This window comes from Lissotriton vulgaris, chromosome 8 (genome assembly GCF_964263255.1).
Source record: "Lissotriton vulgaris chromosome 8, aLisVul1.2, whole genome shotgun sequence".
Classification (NCBI taxonomy): Eukaryota; Metazoa; Chordata; class Amphibia; order Caudata; family Salamandridae; genus Lissotriton; species Lissotriton vulgaris.
In genome coordinates this window covers 1,113,528,019-1,113,535,899 of record NC_141696.1, presented here as the reverse complement: position 1 = coordinate 1,113,535,899, position 7,881 = coordinate 1,113,528,019, and positions in this window count along the sequence as shown.

The window sequence follows — 7,881 nt, the reverse complement described above, 5'->3', positions numbered from 1 at the left end:
AGGCACTCAGGGATCCCACGGCCCTTGGGGAAAGCTTCGCCACATACCACGCGGAACTATACGCCCCCAATGAATGCTTACCTGCCGCCACCATAGATAAATTCATATCTGATCTACCATCCAAAACGGTATTGGATGAGGTTAGGGACCTGTTGGAGCTACCACTGACGGACGAAGAGCTAGACACGGCCTTGGGGGAACTTAATTCTGGGAAGGCACCGGGAACCAACTGGTTCCCTAGTGAATTTTTAAGGCACTATTTTTTGCATTTGGCCCCCCACTATCGCACTGTAGTGGAGGAGGCTCAGGAGCGGGGTTAACTCCTCCCGGATTGGAGACATGCGGAGGTGGTGGTGTCCCATAAGCCGGGTTGGCCCCCGGAACAGCATGCTTCGTATCACCCCATTTCCCTCTTGAATGTGGAGGCGAAAATTGTGGCCAAAGCCTGGCCAATCGCCCTTTGCCTCACATATCCACCCAGGTCCACCCTGACCAGGATGGGTTCATGCCCCAGAGGGCGACTAGGCATAACATCAGGTGGGCACATGTGGCTACGGCGGCTATCCGGCAGTTGGGGGAACTGGCGGCTCTTATACTGGCTGATATGGACAGGGCGTTTAACTCCCTGAGCTGGGTGTATTTATTCGCATTATTGCAAAGACTCAACCTTGGACCGCACTTCCTCTCCTACTTAACGCTCTTATACACAGACCTGACCACATCAGTGCGGGTGGCTTGGGCGATCTCTTCCACCTTTTCTATCAAGCGGGGCAGGCGGCAGGGCTGTCCCCGGTCTCCTAATTTATTTTCCCTGGCTATGGAGCCATTGGCTGCATGGGTGCACATTGATGCTCAGGTACATGGATTTGAATGGGCTCTGGGACTGTCAGATAGGATCGCATTATATGCAGATGACGTTCTTTTCTTTCTCACGGCCGTGGACAGGACGGGGCCGCGATTACTGCGTATCATGCAGATGTTCGGGGAGTACTCTGGACTATATATGAATCCCTGCAAGTCCACGTTATGGGTTCAGGGGGATCAGACAGGAGTGGGGTCGTGGATTTCTTCGGTTCCGCTGGCGGTGGGGGAACTGAAATTTCAAGGTGTGTTCCTGTCCGATGTGCCAGCAGTCTCCTGGGAGCGTAATCTGGTTCCGGTATGGGAACGGATACGTGAAGCTCTCAAGTCCTGGTCCCGTATGCCTCTGACACTATATGGCAGGTCGGCTATATTTAAGATGGTGGCGCTTCCCTCATTCCTTTACCAGTTGCAGAATCACCTATATCCGATCCCGCCCGATGGTTCCAGCAGGTGAATGCAGTGCTAGGGCAGTTTCTGTGGGGGGGAAAGGTGTTTGTGGCTCTGTGAACATGCTTCCTGTCCACCTATTTTGTGGGGCTACCGACGTCTGACATTCACTCGTACTATCAAGCTTTCCATCTGCTGTTCCTCAATGAGTGATGGTACGACGATAGGGAAGGCCCAGCATACGCAGTTGAGCGGCAACTTAGGGGACACACTCGCTACACACAATTCCTTATTCTGCGTAAATGCAGGGTTCACTACCCCCAGTCACACGGGTGATATTCCAGATTTGGAGGCAGGCGCTGAGTCGAATGGGGTGGTGGAACACACTGACCCGGGAGACTTCCCTCTGGAATAATGGGCGCCTACTTCAGTTGGCGGCCTTGCAGGGCTTCCGAGGGTGGGATAATCTAGGCATCCCAGTTCTGGGCAATGTTATGAGGGGTCTGACGCTCAAATCCTTTCAAGACCTGCAGAAAGAATTCCTATTCTATCAATACCTTCAATTTAGACATGCCTTGTCCCCTAGCTTAGACGGGCAGTTGTCTTTGCCAGAATCTAGCCCGCTGGAGGCGAATGTTTTTATGGGAGACCTAAAAGACCGGAAAATCTCCCAGATTTATCAACCCCTGGTAACTCATTGCTCCCCTGCACTACAGAAGCTCCGGGGGCCTGGGAGGGTGATGTGGGCCCGAAGGAGGAGGAGGACTGGAACAAGGCCTTGGCGTCCCCGCAGAGGGCAGCCATAGCAATGAGACTCCGACTCGTCCAATTTAAATATCTGCACAGGGTTTATTTCACACGAGTGCATCTGTGGAAGGCAGGGCTGATAACCTCTCCTATGTTTCTTCGATGCAGCCGAGAGGAGGGTACATTCATCCACACACTCTGGCATTGTCCTTCTTAGATCGCTTCTGGAGGGGGGTGTTTACCTGTCTATCAGAGGTCTTGGGGTGGGAACTCCCCTGTACACCGTAGCTGGCCCTGCTACACTTTACGGAGGGAATAGGAGGCAATATTTAGAAGCGGCATCTCATGCAGTTGGGCTTCACTCTAGTGAAGAGGGACATAGCCAAAGCATGGAAGGTGCTGAGGGCCTCCTCAGTGGCCTCATGAAAGAATGAGCTGGACTTTTGTATGGGGCTTGTCACTAGTGGGTGCCCACACAAACCCCACAAGATTTGGAAACAATGAGCAGACTACCGGCGCCTGCTATTGGAATCGACGTCCGCAGCTGAGGCTCACCCTTTGGGATAACTCATGTACATGTTTGGAGGGCGGGGTGCTGGGTGGTGGGGGGGGGGCCTGGCGGGACAGATCCTCCCTAATATATTCACAAACTGTGGCCAAGTTTTATGTAGACCTTGTGCAATCGGGGGGGAGGGAAGGAGTTAGGGCAATCTTTATTTTATGTTTTTCTATATTCAATTTGAAAAAGTCAGTCATTATTTTGATATGGTTTGATTGTGCAGTTATCTCTGGTGTGCAGAGTCCTGCAATATATATGCATCTTGACAAATGAAATTTGTTTAAAAAAAAAAAAAAGGACACTTTTGGATTTGCTTTCGTTATGCGTTTTGTACAACGCGACAAGCACGAAACAGGGCTGGAACCTTGTTTTTCCCAAACCTATTGTATTCTTTCTGGTTTCAGGCAGATCTTTGGTTGCTGAAAAATAACATTTGAGGCATGTTTACTCCGAAGTAAAACTTCAAACTACAAGCGGACTGAAAAAAATCTACTTTTCCCCAGCTTAGGCATTTTAACGGTCTGCTTCTTGCTTGAACATGTGTCACATGTAGGGTGAGCTTTTCCCCAGCTTTTTGTCTTCCATTTTGTGCTGTAGCTTTTTGTAGGCCTGGGGCACTGAGCACTTTACCACTGCAAGCCAGTGCTAACGTGTATGTCGTTTTTACCTAAAACAAGTTGGCTTTGGTATATACCTGATTGCCATATTTAGTTTATACCATATACCCATGGCCTGTAATCTAAATATTACTAGTGGGCCTGCAGCACTGGTTGTGACCCCCCCCCCCCTCCTCCACAGTAGTCAAGTCAAGTCACGTCAATGATCTTTATTCAGTATTTAAAAAATACCATAAAAGTACATAAAATAGTTCACACATTAAAAATAAATTTCAAGAAGATGGCTGCATAGTCTCCTGGCTCCGCTGACCTCCGTCCTGCGCTCATATATCCTGTCGAATATCCTGATCTCCTGCCCCGGATCCGTGTGGGTGAACTAGTCTGCACCCCGATGGTGTGATTTCGGAGTTTTTCTGATGTTCTGGGGCGAAGTAACACCGAAAACGTTTTGAGGCCTAACCCAGGCTGGAAGCCGGGGTCTCGACTGCTGGTCTAGCCGGGTCCAAAGTGAACAACAACGGACTGCTGAGGGCGGTTGGGTCCGGTCCTCAGAACTTTTGAAAATGTCACTGGACTACTTTGCAACCATCTGCTGCCTGGTGCTGTACCTGAGGTGAGGTGACAAGTGGCGCACGGTGCTGCGACGCGGGGGGCCCCGGCCCGGAGGCCCGGCACTAGCACCGGTGGTGCCCCGGGGTCGGAGTCCTGCCGCGCATTACTGCATGCTGCTGGCCCGTCCCTCACGGCTCGTCTCCGCTCCAGCTTATCCTGCCCCGGAGAAGGCGCCTCTCCGTGGGGATCGTTATGCCTGCGGATGTATGGAACTTGGCGGAACGGACTCAATGTGGCCCTTCCTTGCGGATGGTAATGGCGGAACTTGCGGCGCTTCACGTGACGGTGAAGGCCCAGGCAAATCGCTTGCTGTCAGCAGCAGATGGGATCATAGGACCGGGAGCAAGCCCTGACTTGATTTTTGAGACCCGGCAGCCGACTTGCCTCCTGTTGGACACCCTAGTGGCGCGTTCAGACCCGGTGCTGGAAGCTGTGCCTGCCCCCGAAGAAATGGAACTTATCGTGTGTGCTGAGATTGGTGACTTTCCTACATTCTCGTAAACATCGGTCCTACAGTTATCGGAACATTTCACTGCTTCCCCCATCCTGGACACTGTTGGCCCATACTGTGATATGTATCGGAACGAGTTGCACCCCCTACCTAGTCGGTCTTTCTACATGGCGGACGTAACGGTGCTTGGCTTCGAAGATGGGGAGGGGCTTCGTTGGTGCAAGCTGTGTACTTTGGGACCTGCTATTCCTCTCCCATTTGCTGACTCAAGCTCCGGCTGCTTTTGTGTGACTTTGGACCCTCCGGGGATGGGGCTTTACTTGTCCGAGGGACTCTGCAACTTTGATAGACGGGGCCAAGGCTGAGATTGTGGGTTGAATTGTTGACGGTGGGCCTATCGGTAACGGGACTGCTTCATTCACAGACGGATTCCGGGGCGGGGGGTTTGTGGTTCCCCCGAGGTATTTTTGTATGGTGGACAACTCTATTCGTGTTGCCTTGGGGGGCCCCCTTTGTTAGGGCGGGGGGGAGAGACCGGGAGCGCGTATACTATTGCCCTCCTCCATTTCCCCGGTGGGTGGGGTTTCCTTTCTTTTTCTTTTTTTCTCTGCTTCTTCTATATTTCGGGTTTGGTTCTTGGGCGACAGGCACACTGCTGGGGGGGGGCTGTAGTCATCTGCAGGGGTGCAGGGTGGGGGGTTGGGGGAGGGGACTTTTGTTTTTATTTTGTTTCTATGGCCCTTTTTTTTTTCTTTGCTTCTCTTATCTTTCTTTGTCTTTTTCTGGGTCAGTGCGGTGGGTCTCCTTTGGTATCAATCTCTGCTTTTTATCTGTGCCTCAATTTTCATGGTGTTCTCTGGGTTTTAGGGCGGGTAACTAGCGGGCGCGAACTGACCATGACATTTTTGCATATCCTGAACCGCTTGTTTTAGCGCCATTGATTTGATCGATTACTGTTTACTGACACGTTTGCTATTCTGCCTGCCATTTTTCACTGCTGGGAAATTGTTCGGCACCTGATCCTTCCATCCTATATCATAAAATGAAAACCTTTTATATCCTGTTTTTAATTGTGCTGTTCAGTGACCAAGAGTACGCTTGCATGGAGATTCTGCTCCCCGAGGTGCTGCATATGATTAAAAATGCTCTCTGTTAATCTAACTGCTTAGCGGCCAGCCCCGGGGGTTGTAGGCCCATACTTGTATTTGGTTGAAATGTCAATAAAGGTTTTCAAAATAAATAAATAAAAAAAAAATAAAAAAAAATTCAAGGGTCCGATACGCATACAGTTTTTTCCCATATAATCTCACTCTCCCATCGAAGTCCTCAACCTTACAGCAATCTTAATAAAATTAATTATACAAAACAGCGTGTGGGGGTCATTGGCCTTTTGTAGGAACAACAAAGCAAGCTTAGCACATTTAAACTTTGACTGTTTTAAAATACCCAGTAAAAATGTACGCCTTGGAACAGAATGAAATGAACATAACAATACAAAATGAAGGGTATCCTGCGGAGACCTGTTGTCGCAGCCGCAGGTACCCTTCTGCTCAACCGTATGTGTAAAACCTGCAGGATTTGCCAGGATATGGTGTAAAAGATTGAGCCTAAAACGAGTCATATAAAATCTTTCTTGGGCGTTATAAAGTAGGGCTCCATCCCCCCTTCTGTTTTAAGTGCTCTGTAAGCCCGGACTGTTACTTTGGGTTCTTCTCTGGACGCCCTATGAGCGGCCGTCTGCTCCCTAAATATATTTTTCACTCTCACTTTGTCATGGTAGGTGATTTCTTCTGGGTTGTCAAAAAGATTCAGGCAGCCCATATCCTACAGCGTAGTCTTTACATATCTGAGCCAAGGGATATTCATTCCCTTTGAGGTTCCGTGACGGTTCCGTGACGATTTGAACCCGTGTTTTCAAGTTTGTCGGAAATACACAATATTGGTATGCGTGAACCGCAAATGATCCATTTAGCATACCCTGGTGTTTTCGCTACGCTACAAGCAAGAGCACTCCTTTTATTAACACATTTCTGATCTACCCACGGCATCCATCTTAGATCATGGCAGCCATTTTGTGTTTCTTGCCCTCACATACGCAATAACCTCTGATCACTTCATTTCGATTAAGGACACGTAGCCTTAGCCGGAGATTCACCTCTTTCATGACACGTGCACCTTAAACCAGATCACGCTGTAGCTGCATGACTCGACAAAGACTGCCTCCTCTGCCCGAGGCCAGTCCTGCCAAACTGGTCTTCGTGTCCATTGTCCTGATCATGATTAGGCGGCCGAAGCCGGTAGCCTTGCCCATTTACAACCCACAAGCATCTCTTATCCCGCTTTCCTATCTTCCACACCTGGCTCCGTTCCTTTCTTTCTGAATCTTTATTAGGGGGAGGTAACGAAATTTACGATGAGGCGGTCCGGCTCTTGAATGCAATATTGACAAGGGATTGTGATGAACTAGTGGGAACCCCTCTTCGTAGATGTTTCGTATCAGATTTTATCAACGGTTCCTGTGTACGCCAAATATTTATTGTTTATGACACAAAGGTTTTGGGAATGTACCAACATGTGAAGAATTCGCCTGAAGGCCAAAAACTAGTATATAAGGAGCAACCCACTTTGTACAATTTGAACAGGCTCCTAGATTCTGCCCGTGTGTAGTATCTGTGACTTCTGTGTCCCTGCAGTAATAAACCTTTGGTCTTTGACGCCACCACCGAGAAGCCCGTGTTTCTGTTCATTTGTGCACCAAGGCAGGTGGAACTCCGGGGTCTTTGGGTGTTGTTCCCTGACACCTCTGGACGGAACCAAAAAGTCCAGAACTCCAATTGGCGCCCAACGTGGGGCGACGTCATTCGGTACCGGTCCAAAAGCCTGAAGAGTTCGAGAAGCTTCGTGTGAAGATTCCCGAGGGAGGCGCCCCACTTCATCGATCCCGGCATATCGCAAAAGTGGCCCGAAGTTCTCTTCCACGAGGGTTCCCGTTCAAGACGGCTGCAGTGGGCCGTTGCCTTGACCGTCGCCCTGTCTTGGACCCGAGGTGCAGTCCTTAGTACGGCGAAACGTGACGGGTTTCTCCTTGGTGACGTCTTCAGTGACTCAGTTAAGTATTTAGTGATAGCTAGCTGGTTACTTTGTGAGGATTGTTAAAATCCTTGATTGGTTCGGTTTGGTTTGGTTCTTAGTAGGATTATCACAGGTTGTTCTGGTTAAGATAATCTATTTGGTTTAGTTTGGGTATCGATACAACAGTTCGTTTTGGTAGGCCTAAATTCTTGGTTTAAGTGCACACATCTGTTTTGTGTTTTGTTTGTTTTGTGTTTCGGATTGAAAAATGGTAAGTCGGAAAATGTTGTCTTGCTTTGGTTGCAACCGTGACTCACGATTGGAGGACTCCTGTCTGGTTCCTCCGATTGGGACTCCCCTATATGATTTATATTGTAAATTTGGTGTGGGTCCTATATCTTATAATGAGGTATGGGTCCGTTACACTGCGAAGGATGGTGTCCTTAGTTGGCCACTGCATGGTAGTTTTGAACCCGAGATTCTCGACAACTTAGAAGCGAAATTGTTTAGGAAGAAAGCCCGGCCGGCAATGTTTGATTCTTTCCGTTACTGGCGAAAAGAATCCAAACAGA